The 13,048-nt window shown below is 48.0% G+C and overlaps 1 protein-coding gene across 5 annotated transcripts in view; it reads right to left on the bottom strand.

Moving 5' to 3' along the window:
* foxp2 (forkhead box P2) overlaps window positions 1–13,048 on the bottom strand; it is a 95,437-nt gene that overhangs the window by 58,612 nt on the left and 23,777 nt on the right. For all 5 annotated transcript variants that reach the window (XM_088285802.1, XM_088285794.1, XM_088285831.1 and 2 more), the window contains exons 2-3: window positions 8,222–8,287; window positions 7,767–7,834 (exon numbers count right to left, since the gene is read on the bottom strand). The gene's annotated coding sequence lies outside the window, so the exon portion shown is untranslated. The remainder of the gene's footprint in view (window positions 1–7,766; window positions 7,835–8,221; window positions 8,288–13,048) is intronic.

Genomic DNA, 13,048 nt, shown 5'->3' with positions numbered 1-13,048 from the left:
CCAAGGAAAATGCTAAGCAACTCGGCACACAGGATGTCTCACCCTAATTGCCAAACGATCCAATCGCACAATGGAATCCGTCCATTTGGCAACATCTTCAAACTTGGCGCTCGTGAGCTCTCACCTTTAAAACTGTCAGCTTTTTTGTTTTTGTGACGAGGGGCGAGATGAAAAACACAAATCGCCCAGGCGGATTCTGGCATTTTTTTTTTTTTGGGGGGATTTATGGAGTTTACGGGAAAACCGGAGGGCGGGGAAAGGGTGGCTCGTAAACGACCGGTTACAATCCAAAAGAGACGAAACGGCTCCCCCAAGGAGAGGTGGACACGCGGGCTTTGGCGAGTTTGGAAAAAAAAAGAAAAGAAAATTAAGCCTCACCATTATTTGGAATGGCACAGAAATCGGCAGTTATTGATTAATATTCAAAATGAAGTTTTTAACTCAACGAGCACCATGCCCGAGTACAAAATGACCTCGTAAATATTGTAAAATTCAATCCTCTTGCCTTTTCATTTTGCTGCACACATTCAACCCGTGACTAAGCATCGTCCGGACATGATATCGTTTTTTTTTAAGCTTGAGAGAAGGCAAAATCACGAAGACGCTGAACCGGGAAGAGTTGAGATGCTGAGATGGCTTGCGGCCTTCCGTTTTGCAGCCACGCTTCGGCGTCACTTCAAACGGGCCGAATAGCGGCACATTGGCGAAACACAACACAACCACAGAAGGATTAAAGCAGGCAAGGTGGGGGGGGGGGGGGGCACGAGGTAGCAGGACTCGACTGCAGATGGTAAAATTAACATTTCAACAGTTCCTCCCTTTCATGTACGTCTCGGCAGAACTTTTTTTTTTTTTTTCCTTTTGGTAAGATCGAGCGATGCAGAAGGCATCTGGAAAAAAGAGGAAGAGGAATATCGGTTTATTGCTCCTTGTGGTCCAGCGCTATGAAAAATGAAGTCGGCCTGTTTTGCAGGTTTCCCCCTCTCTGGACTGCACTGAGCCGCGTTCGGGAACGATCATCGGCATCATTCCATGCCAAAGAACTTGAAACGCTTGATGATGGCGAAGGACGACGGCGATGGCCTCGTCCATCAATTTGGACGCCGTCCTGGCTAAATGACATGTGTTGCACCTCGGTGACATTTGAAATGCAATTAAAAGCCGGTTCCGGAAGCGTGCGCCGCCGACTGGCCTGCGATGATGGCAATTGAGCGGCGTGATTAACATGCAAACGAGCTCACGCTGGCAGTGCAGATTGAGCTTTGAAAACCTCAATTACTTTTGTCTGATTATCTATTTACCAGTACACACATTTCCATTTCTCATCTCCAGCCGAGGTTCTCCACACCAGAGCCTCAATTATGAGCGCCGCACCTTTTATTTATGATGCGCTTAACGCTGTAATACAAGCGCTGATATTTCTTTCTTTTTTTTTTCTTTTTCCGCTGCGATGCATTGCGTCTTTACTGGCTCGGCCACCGGACCGACACGTCCTCGTTTGTTTGGTGAGGACTTATTAAGGCATCCATCCGGGGCTAATTTACACTCACTTTAATCCTTTAGCCTCTCACTCGCGGATGGAGGAAAACATGTTCCCTTTAATAAAATGTTTTCTTCTTAAACCTTCAAAAATTTCATGACGCATTTGTGCATGAACAATGGATGAGAGGAAGGTGAGCAGGAAAAGCTAACAATAAAATCCACCATCTTAAAAAAAATATGAAATACTTTGAATATTCTAAATTAACGTATGAATAATAAAAATACAACATTTACAAAACATGTACAGAAAATTTCGACTTGCTCTTCCGACGATATTCCCGTGACTAATACTCGGCGGCTCGTTCCGACTGTGGAGGACGCGCACACGTCTGCCACAGCGTGTGCCGGCCGTCCATAAAACATGCCTAGTGGCTCCAGTGAAGTCAAAACACGAGAAAACAGTACCATCAAGTGAAATTTCCGAGGATTCCTCAAAGACCTCGACGTGGATTTAGTCGCGTGACGAGCCCGCTTGCTTCCAAACCAAAATGGATGAATTTGGACTGAAACATCTGGCAAGTCCATCACATTTTTTGGTTAATTCCCTTGTACATGTTGCCCATGAAAGTAGAAAACCAAACCAAACGTGATGATGTGAACTCTCGTCGCCGGGGCCTAACGACAGCGGAGTGAATGAGACGGCGGTGATGGCGAGAATAAAAGACGGGAGCCGGCGAGAGAGCTCCGATAATGGCAGATAATGGACAATTAACTCGGGCTCGTAGCGCCGGCTGTGGAGAATAGCGGCTTGGTGGTGCGGCGAGTCCCCAATCGCCACTCAAGCATATTCACATTGGGAATACGGGCAATATCGAGCCGCGGGCCGGCGGGCCTCCGAGGTGCACGCGCTGCATGAGCAATCTCCGCGACGCCTTCAAACAATCCAAAACTCCAACGCTAGCATTCTGCCGCCGCGTGGTGTCCTAACCTTGCCAATTGTTTCACGTCCTTTCACCATCCAAATAAACCCAAGAGCCATCAACCCTTTTTTTTTTGGTTTGTTTTTTCCAAATGGCAGACACAAAAAAACAAACTGGAGACACTCGTTCACATCATTTCATCTGCAAAAGTAAATGAGTCCAAATAAAAACGGTGTTGCAAGTGGCCACCCTCAAGCTTCATCTCCGTCCATTGATCTGCGAAAGGCGGCACGGCGGCCCAGGGGAGCCAATTCACTTAATATCACGCATCTAATGACGAGATGAAGACGCTTGGTCATTAAACGTCTTACAAACCATTTAAGTGACTGTACGTCAGGAAGGTTCACCGAAGGTCGCTGCGTTTTTTTTCCGTTCTTCGCGCGCCCACGAAAACAGGAGACATGCAGGAGGTATGAGGAGTTGGGTTGGGGGGAGGGGCGGGAGAGGGGAGGGGGGTGTTGATGGTTGAAAACAGCACAATGGTGAAAACACACTAATGATTGTTAGCAGCTATGGCACTAATCCCGAATGCTGTCAAGACTTTGAAGGGAAAACAATTTGGTGGGGGGGCGTAAAAGCGAGCAAGACAAACATCTTGGCTTCCGAGCTTTTTCTCTTTGGCACACATTTGCATCTGTTGACATTATGAGATCATATGAAAGTGTAAATACACGAAAAAGGGGGCGGCTCTTCAGTCTCGCTGAGAATCCACGGAAAGCAATTTAACATCGGCGTCCAAAGCACTAATCCTACTGAGCGTTAATAATTACCCAACGGTGACGTGCCGCCGTGTTGTGGTACGATATATTACGCGCACACGTGCCTAAGCAAGTTGGATAATTTCTCCTAAATAATTTTTTGCAAATATAAAAAAATGACGAAATCCTGGGAAAGTATATTGGGAAAAAATGTGTTCTCATTGCATTTAGTTTTTTTTGTAAAAATGAAAAAAAATAATTAAAAAAACATTCGTAGCTCAGTTAACCGCATGAGCAATAGCAATTCTCATGATCTATTTGCATATTGTAGTTACGTTAAATGACACGTCGGCTTTCCATGTACGTTACTAATTTGAATGATTTTTATTATTATTATCTAGAAGGTGTCGTTACAAGGTGTCGTTTCTTGAGGTTTTTGAGGAGCGACTCCGCTTTTCAATTATTGGAAAAAAAAAAAAAAAAAAGCTACGATACTTGGTTTTGCAATTCTACTGACGAGGAATACAAATTAGGTGAAGTACGGTTTCTTTTGTGGTCCTTTTGAATGGAATGATGGTAAACATTTTTTTTTTAAAGATATGAATCAAGCAAGTGGTCCATTGAGGGGACAGGGAACAAAGTATCACAAAGGTCCGTCGGCCACGATGAATACGTCTGCGATTATAACCCGTGTCATCATTTCCATAATGTAAATCACTCTTCCTCTTTTTCACCCGCTGACTATTCACTAAATAAATGGGGGAGAAGAAGAAAAAAAAAAAAACTATCACCGCTGGAAAAATATTGGACAAAAGGCAGAGGGGAGTTTTGAATGACCCCTTTTGACAAAAAAAAGAAAAAAGTCTGTCCAAACACATTGGGAAGCAGCCGAGTGGGAAAGAAGCACTTGAGTATTTATCAGCGGGCACAAAGCAAAAGGTATTAGCATGTCACCCGGCCCACTTAACTGGACGGGTGGAAGCGGAGCTTTACATAATGCCAGGTGAAAATATCAGCGCGGGTTTCTTTGGATCTACGACACGGCCGCCGAGCCCAACCAAAGGATCATTGCGCCGATTCTGCTTTTCAAACCCGACCGTCCTTCAATTGAGCCGATACGCTGAATAAGTCTTACTGGAAAAAATAATGGTGGGAAATAAAAGGTTTGAAAGAACTTTGTGAATGGGCAAGTTGAAAGAAAAGAAGCGTTAACAGACAGCCGAGGCTTTTAGCGCAGCGAGCTAACACCAAAGTCAACAGCACAACGTTGGCGTGGCGACAAGACCTTGAACGCACGTGTTACTTTTCTAGAGAGATGCTCAAAAAAAACATATAAGTTGTGAAATTCCAGAGCTGCGGGCAACAACTCGGGCTTGCTCTCCATACGCGGCCGCCATTGATTTCATGCATGAATGTGAACGCCAACGCATCGGCGAGATGCCTCCGCCAGTTTATTTACTTGATCTACAATATAATGCTTGGCTGAGCATTAGCAACTTGGCCACACAGGTTTCAATCAGCCGTTGAGACGCGTGCGCGCTCAGTCAGGTGGGGAGATGAGATGAACGCGGGCGGCCGCCTCGGAGGCAGCGGCGCGCCGTTAAACAGAAGCGGTAACAAAAGCGTTGGCAGTGGCGCAAAATAAAAAAGCACACAGATGGAGAGAAGATTCCGAAATAATACAAACAGAGGCGAGTCGGCTTCAGGGGCAAAATGGGGGACAGATGGTGCTGGGTTTTTTTTTTTGTTCCTGTTTTTCTTTTCAGTGTGTTTTATATTTAATACAGAACAGGAATTTAACTGCGTCAGCATAAAATCGAGCAGCAGCCCCAAAGTATCTCTGCGTGGCCAAGTACCAAGTGTTGTATCTGTGACTGTTACCGAACGCGTGCGAGGTGCTTTTTTTTTTTAAGTTTCTTTTGCGCAGTAAATCGTGTTTTTTTTCCCCTGGTAATGTTTAAGCTAATTGAAATTCCCTTTCTTCTTATTTTTTTTTTTATATTCTCATGAGCAGAGAAGGGAGGGTTGAGCAGTTTTGCACGGCATAGGCGGGAGGGAGCAAGACGGAAGACACAATTTTGTTGATTGCTTTGCAAAACCCTAAAACAAAATGGTGCCAGCAGATACGACGTCTGTACTATTTGAAAAGGTCCGTATCCTACCGAAAGGGTTGGTGCGCCACGCTAAACTGCAAAAGTGGAAAAGAAAATGTGAAGTGAAAGTGAACGCAAAGCGAGCAGGGAGGCCCGAGTTCCCCTGAGGAAGGCAGAGAGTGTTTCGTGCAATAAATACAGGTGAGCAGCTTGACAGCGCAGGACCGCCGACTTGACTGACAAGCGAGCGCTCTCACTGACCTCCATGCTTTTTTTGTGTTACATGACAGAGAGACGCTCGTCTGAACTGACAACGCAGCAATCGTGCGCAGATTTCGTTCGCCGCGTCGGCCGGGAGGCTTTCGCCAGGTTGGGCTGTTGGAAAGCGAACGAGAACCGCGGCTTCGCAGGTGAGCGGCGGGAGGGAACACCCGTGCGCATCGGTAACATGGGGAGAAAGTGAGGAGCTGTGAGGGGGGGTCGGGGTGGTGCGATGGAATATATGCAGTGTGCCGACAGAATCTTTTCCACATGACGGGCCTCGGGCTGTTTTTGTCAACTGCACTCTTGAGTAGCAAGGAGTCAGGTAGTGTGACCACATGATTGCCCAAGAGGCACTACAGTGAGAGATGGAGAAATGGGGAGTGAGAGGTAAGGGAGAAGTGAGAGTGAAGGGGGGGGGGGTCCTTGCATGGACAGGGCCCAAGCAGCAAGCATGATGAGGTGTAATCACAAAGCCCATTCAGAGTGCAGCGGACTTTGTCAACATACACACATTCACATTCCACTGTCTGTCAGATCCATGACCCGGATCAAGTGTGTGTGTGTGTGTGTTTGTTGCCCCGCCCTCCCCCACACACACAAGCACACACCAAACGTCCATTCTTCTTCCAAGCAGGTAGCGCTGCAGTCGCACAGCTGATCCCTTTTCAAGCTGCGATCAAATGATCATTCCCGACAAACCATTTGCAGCCGTGCCTAAAAGCGTTTCCAGCGGCGGCGTTTCGATTGAAATCAAACAAATTCATGCGCCTCCAGGTAGCCGCGCACGAAATCGGAGCAACTCCAAGTCATCGGCGGGTAAAAATAGTGTACGTTGAAGTTGAGGTCACGCGGACGGCCCGCCGGAACGCTCAAGTGTGAAGGGCTTCCATAAAGGCTGAAAAACGAGGCGCGCTGACAGTTTGCTGATAACGCAGCCGTTCAATCTGTCAGGACAATCAGCATTTAGACCTTGGGAGAAGAACGTGCAACTGCGTGCCACCGATTCATCGGACACCGTCGGCGGGCCGCTCGTAATTCTTCCCACCTGAAATGGGGAGTTCAATCCAATGTCGGGCCACTCTGATGTCACGCCCGTCTCCGCTTGAGTTTCACGGAGGCCGGCTTCCGCACCCAAAAGTTCTCCAATTAAGTTGCGTGGAAAGAAAAACACGTGAAAGATGAGACCCGCCGCTTGTTTGAAGAAATTATTGGAGACCAAACGACGTCAGACTTGCGGGGCGCTCGGAAATCTGCAATCCATCGGCAATTCGCTCGACATTCGCCGCGTGATGGCGGAAATGGCCAAATACGTTTCCGGACGTTTCAAAAGAGGACGGGTCTCCATCTCGTCATCGCTCTTGCTCATCGAATGGAAAGTTGTGGAAGACAAAAGAGCGGAACATGGAGAAGAGGCAGCGGGAGATCCTCGGCACCAAGCGAAGGGAAGAAGAGCGAGCCAGCCTTTGATCAGGAAGAGTTTTTGTTAAGCGAGGGAGCTTAACTTTAAAATATTCCATGTGGTGGTGAATGGGGGATTGACCAGTGGTCCTGATCTGAGCCACACACTGGGGCGCTGGGGTTAATGGTGGATAAAGATAAAAAAACGCTTTGCCAATGGGGAATCATCGGCGTCCTCCTTTTTGATTTCTCCCCTTACGCCCCGGACGGGTCTCGAGTGGCCGCGGTAAAGATCCGCCGAGGTCGGCCCGCCCGAGAGGGCCGACACTTAGCGGGCTGGGAGGATTGGAAATGAAATGACAAGAGCGCTCTGATCTATGACAAGAAATCAATTTCAGACGGCCAAGCGCGCTGGCTTCAAAGTCGCCGAGGTATGCTTCATTGCCGGAGATTTGGTTAAATACAGCAATTAAAAAAAAAAGTTTTCAGGCCAGTCACTTTAGATCTGCCGGCCGAAAAAGTGAGAGTTCATCTTTGAAGATTTTCCAAATGGGTTAAAGGAGCGTCTGGCTCAGGAAAGATACGACAACTTTTTGGCTGCACCAATGTCAATAAATGTGCTTTGATATTTTAAGAAGGTATTTCCCAAAATCCAGATTCAATGTGGGTGAATATTCTATGAATAGGAATCGGTTGACAAAATTTGTCAATTAAGTGAAATGTCGGCCAAAAGCTGACCTGACTCAAAGTTAGATTGTAAACGCTAAAGCACAACACACGCCCGCGTGCAATGACACAACAATCAAAAATAAAATTGATAAAAAAATCTTTTTTAAAGGGACTTCACTTACCACTTTGGACCGGACAGCTCGCGTCTTTCCACGTCGTTTCTATAGACGCACAGTCAGCATATTTCAGCCTAAAAAAACACAAGAGGGGAAAAAAAAAAAAAAAAAGACGTTTGCATTAAAAGCGCGTCCGACAAGACCGAATCGGTCGTCGTGTCACTTTGAATCGTTTTGGCGCCGCACATCTCAACGAAGGCGTCGAGGAAATAAATAGCAAAGACAGCAAAGCGCGCTGACGTTTGTCCGCATATCATAACTTGCGAGCGAGAGTCGATTGAAAAGCTTTGAGGTGTGAAACAAGCACAACTGGAGGGGCGATTCCATCAAGGTGGACGACATTTGTTACTTTGGGGCGAGGCTAATAATAAGGCTCCTCTTGACCTCCGCCGGCCACGACAATCAGTCGACTGGCCTCGCGCGAGCGACTTTGCAAAGATAGTTGGAAGCGCCGGACTTACTTGGAAGGGGGAAGAAGTTGACGTCCGTCACGAGGGTGGAGGGAGTCCCGCAACGGCGGCAGCAATCTGCGACAGCAAATCGATCATTAGTGAACATTTAACGCCATCTTTATTCTTAATGCTTGCGCGGTGCGGGTGCTGACATGTGCGGGCTCGATTGGCGCTTGCGGAACTATTTTTCCTTTCTCCACGGCTTGTCGGTGAAGGCAATAAACTGAGCGACAACAAAGTGCACCTGGATTTTGCTGTGAAACACGAGAACGCGTGTGTGCGTAGAGTCAGACACACACACACACACACATCAGACTCTCAAAAAAAAAAAAGAAACGCCTCAAGCGACACAATCTCAACACCAAATAAATCAAGCCGATACGCCCACAGACAATCGAGTCCTCATTCATTTCCATGCAGATGACTTCTCCTTTACAGTCCGCCCGAACGATACGAGATCTGTAGAATATCGTCAGAAAAATTGTACCGAAAAAATCTGGAGGCGAGAGCTTGACGCGGCGTTCACTCGCAAACTGAATCCATGTGATGGAAGTTTGCCAGAGGTGGCGAGCAAAAAGGCCCGGATGTTCCTTTCGGAGATGTTCTCTTTCTTAATCTCCCAGAATTCCAATGACCCCGAAAGGCAACCGGCAACTGCTGAATCCGGAGGAATGTGCTCTGTGAACTGTACCCAAAAAGGAAAGAAAAAAAAAAAAGCCCCGAGCACAAAGCACAGCTGAAAACAAAACATGCCAACTGCTATAATTTCTCACTGTTTTGAGTTTGCGGAAAAAAAGAAGCTGCACAGATTGCTCGCTCAAGACCGAAGCGGAGTGGCGTGCGTGCATGTGGGAAGAAAAAAAAAAAATCCCTTCTGAATGTTGTGTGTCCCGCAGTAAAATCTTGACAAGTAATCAATTTGTGGATAAAAGACGGCATGTGCTACTGACTTGACACCAATTGCCGTTAAGTTGACTTGAATGCGGCGACGCCGCTTGGCCACGCGTGGCGGATTTTATTTAGGAAAAAAAAAAAGCATCAGAAACTATTAAGTCCGCATGACCAAAATAAATAAATAAATCCCTCGACTTGCGTCAAAGCGTTCAAGAAGGCCTAATCACGCTATAGGCCCATATTTACATCAAGTACGCGCACACCAAGGGGGCCGTAAATACCTCTTAAGAGGACATTATGCGAACAAGGTACACAAGAAGTTGATCTGAAAAGTAAATGGGAAGGAAGCGGGCCGCCATATTTCGGCGGGGACCTTATCAGTGCTCGTGGAGCAATTCAGGATGAGTCCGGGAAGCCATTCTATTCATGGTCAGACGTGTAATTACCCTCCGCTCGCAGTCTAGACGCCGGCCGCTTTCACAGTATTTAAGAAGCGCCGTGCGCAACGTGTTAAATCTGCAGCCTGATAAATTAGGAAAGAATGCAATAAAATGGACACAATGAGGGGAACTTTATCCTCGCCGCTCCTAAATGAGATTTCTTTGAAATGCAGATCAGCGGCTCCAGATTAGCGAATTTTAGCTGCTGTCAACATCATAACAAAATACAAATGCGATTGTTCGCCCCGGCGCCTTATCTCCTTGCTTCCATCTGCTGGCTGGTTATTTACTCCGCCCCCCCTTGATTGAGTATGCAGATCTAAATAAGTCGCATCAAAAGGAGGGCTTACTGCACAATGGCTTCTTAAGCTCGGACATCAAGGTATTTGAGGAAGCGGTAGTCACATGAAAAGGCGGCCCATCAAAGGCCCATCTCTAATGAACTCTCGCCGTATCAGAGGGGGCTTGCGGGGGCCCATGTCTGTGCATGCTCGGGGGGGTTACAAATCAGCAAGCCGTGGCGGGAAGGCTGCAAGAGGAGGGCGGAGATTGCCGCTGGTTTATCAAGCGAGATGAGCACGGCGCAGGCGTTCGTCACGTTTTTCCAGCGAGCGTCAAACCGAGTGGGAACGAGGACAGACAACCAAAAAGTGGCCACACGTTGGTAACTTCTTAAAAACAGCAACGGGACAAGCGGGCAGCCGCCTTGTGGAATTGAAAAAAAAAAAACATGGAAAGAGCAAGTCAAACATTTCAACGCTTCCCACAGATTTGATTGAAGGAGACCAACTTTGGTCCGTTTCCCAAACTCTTCCCGAACGAAGAATGTTCCATCTGCTCGGTTTGCGTTGAGTTTTTAGGGCAAATGACGTCATTTGAAAACGTCACGCTCATTTGGGTCGTTCACTTTTGCATCTGAGGCACGCTTGGACATGCGCACAAGCGATAAGGATTGAAAACACAACATTTGGTTGGGAGACGCCCACCGAGATGGCGGCCGCAGGGGGGGGGGGGACTGACTGGTAAAAAAGGGTCAAGTGCCCAGCTCGGACCAAAACTAGAATCTTGTCAGGCCTGCTGTGGTGGCCAGGTCACGTGAAGCGTCAACGAAATTTCGGCGAGGCTCTATCCTTCCTCGGCGGTTTGCAAACCGCTCCGGTAAAGCCCGTTTTGTGGCGCTCATTTGTCGTATTCGGCAAACAGGCCGGAATACAAGTGAACGGCTCCAGACTCGGACGAAACGGGAAGTGCGCGATCGGCCTCCTCCCACTCTTCATCGCCATCACCATCGTCATCGTCACCCTCGCTGACACCATCCAGCGTTATAGCTCGAAAGATAGAGCTCCTCTCGTTCCAGTGGAGCGCACAGGAGGGAAACGCCTCATGAACGTAGCCGACAAGAGGCACGAAAATATTTGTCGCAAACCGTACTTCCCGATATGGACAACATCGGGACGGGAGCGGACACATGTCAAGCATTTTGCATCCACATCCGACTTGTGGTCGAGTCGCAACATGGATCCCTGTTTGAGCCTGAATGTGCGTGACGTAGACGACGAGCGGCGACCGCGCACCGCAGTACTCGAGACGGCACATTTTCCTGATGAAGCACACGCGTTTATTTGGCATTGACATTTTTTCCATTCTATTTAGCATTTTGTTTCAGGCGACTCGCTCCTTTGCACATGGCATTATTTATATTGTTTACAAGATACCTTTACACAAATCTAGGCCTTTGCAAATGGCATGACAGCACGTCGGCACAATCTATTTGCAGAAAAAGATTTTGTGAGAGGTAACCTTTTTCTCCTGTTCTTTGTGACATTGTTCAAGTCATGCAAAGCAAGCTATTTGGAATGTTTATACAAATGATTTTTGTACTTTTATTTTTCATTGAAAGTAATGTGTACCAGTTAGTCAATAAAAAAAAGTTAATATGCATTTATTTTGATTTTGGTCCTCAGGGGGAATTTATCGCTATCGAGGTAAAATTGCCCAATTTACCGCGATATTGATTTTAGGTCATATCGCCCAGCCCTAGCGCCAGATGATGAAGGGGTGAGGATGGGAGGAGGAGGAGGGGGCAAGTCGTGTGCCAGACACGCGTGTGCCACTTGGTTTTTTTGGGACGACTTCCTTTAACGCTCCCTCCAAGAGAGAAGATGCTAATCACGTAAGAGTGCTCATAATTAGCCACATTTTAGGAAGCCAGCCAGATTGAACCACGAGGGCATCTCCTGGCTGAGTCACCCCCTCGCGCCCCCCGGCATCTCGTGTGCGCCATGCCAACTGGGCTCGGTGCCAGTCGCGTTCGCAACCACGAGGGACCCTTGTCGTGGCGCCTTGTTTAATCAAATGACAAAACAACAGATTTGCATATGCAGAAACAGGTGTTGGAACAGGTTTGACTTGACGCCAAAAGAAAAGAAAAAAAAAAAAGAAACACAGGAAGAGCGCAAAAAAAGTTTCTGTGCAACAACAGCTGCTTGGGCTCCGATGGGCACTCAAGACGGCACCATCTGCCCGGCGGCTCACCGCAAGTGACTGTCGAAATAAAAAGATGGAAACATAGCATTGTCTCCATTTGCGAAAAGCGTGTCCGAAAAGCCCAAAGTTGAGATCCGCGAGTCGCACTGGAATTACCCGCCCGCCGAGATGCACGCCGAGCCACGCGTCATCTTCAAGTTTCTACCGAGCCAAAGTCCGCCAAAGCCGCCGCGGCGGAAACACAGCCATTGTTTAGAGTCGGATGAGAGCTCGTCGTCCAAGAGATCCCTTGGGATGCTGAAAGAAGATAAAATCCCTCCGCCGCTCAAAACTGAACATTGGCGAGAATGTCAAATGTCCCCGTCGCTTCGTGTCGACGGAAATCTTGGCCAAAAGCGAGGGCGCCCTTCAAAACATCCCTTTTGTCCTTTGGCCGTTCGGCACGCCGGACCAACAAATAGCCTCGTCGTCACCCCGGCCGGCATTTTGTTGTCTTTGTCCGAGTGAGACAGAAGGAACAAACCTGAGACCGCGGTGACCCCGCGCCAGCGTTCTAGCTTGGTCTGGAGCGACGCCGGCAGAAGGCGGCGCCATATGCCCTCAGCCCCGAGCTGGATGCTCTTTCTGCGGCCTAATGTGCTTGTCAAAAAGTGTTACTGTCACAAAGCAGCACCCCGCCCCCCCCCACGTACACCCTCAACCACCCTCGCTTTATTTGCTCCTCTCGCAACATACTTTTCCTTTTGGCTCCAAATGAGAAAAGGTAGCAGCAAACGTCGTTTGTTTACAATTCATCAAAAATGCCGAAACATCGGCCGGCGTAAATAAGAAGCCGGTTGACGGCGGTCGATTTGAAATGTGCAAACTTTGGCTCTTCCCAACATGAAAATGGACGAGGTGAGGACGAGCTAGCGCGACTGTTAGCCTGGCGTGCTAACGACAAGCGACGGGCTGGCCGTCACATGTGGTTAGGCGCTCGGAGATGACCTTGCCTTTTGCCACGGGTGACCTCTTA

This window comes from Idiotropiscis lumnitzeri, chromosome 2 (genome assembly GCF_059441095.1).
Source record: "Idiotropiscis lumnitzeri isolate Australia: NSW breed Sydney's pygmy pipehorse chromosome 2, RoL_Ilum_1.0, whole genome shotgun sequence".
Classification (NCBI taxonomy): domain Eukaryota; kingdom Metazoa; phylum Chordata; class Actinopteri; order Syngnathiformes; family Syngnathidae; genus Idiotropiscis; species Idiotropiscis lumnitzeri.
The sequence above is the reverse complement of the archived record's forward strand: the minus strand, read 5'-3'. Positions and strand labels throughout refer to the sequence as shown.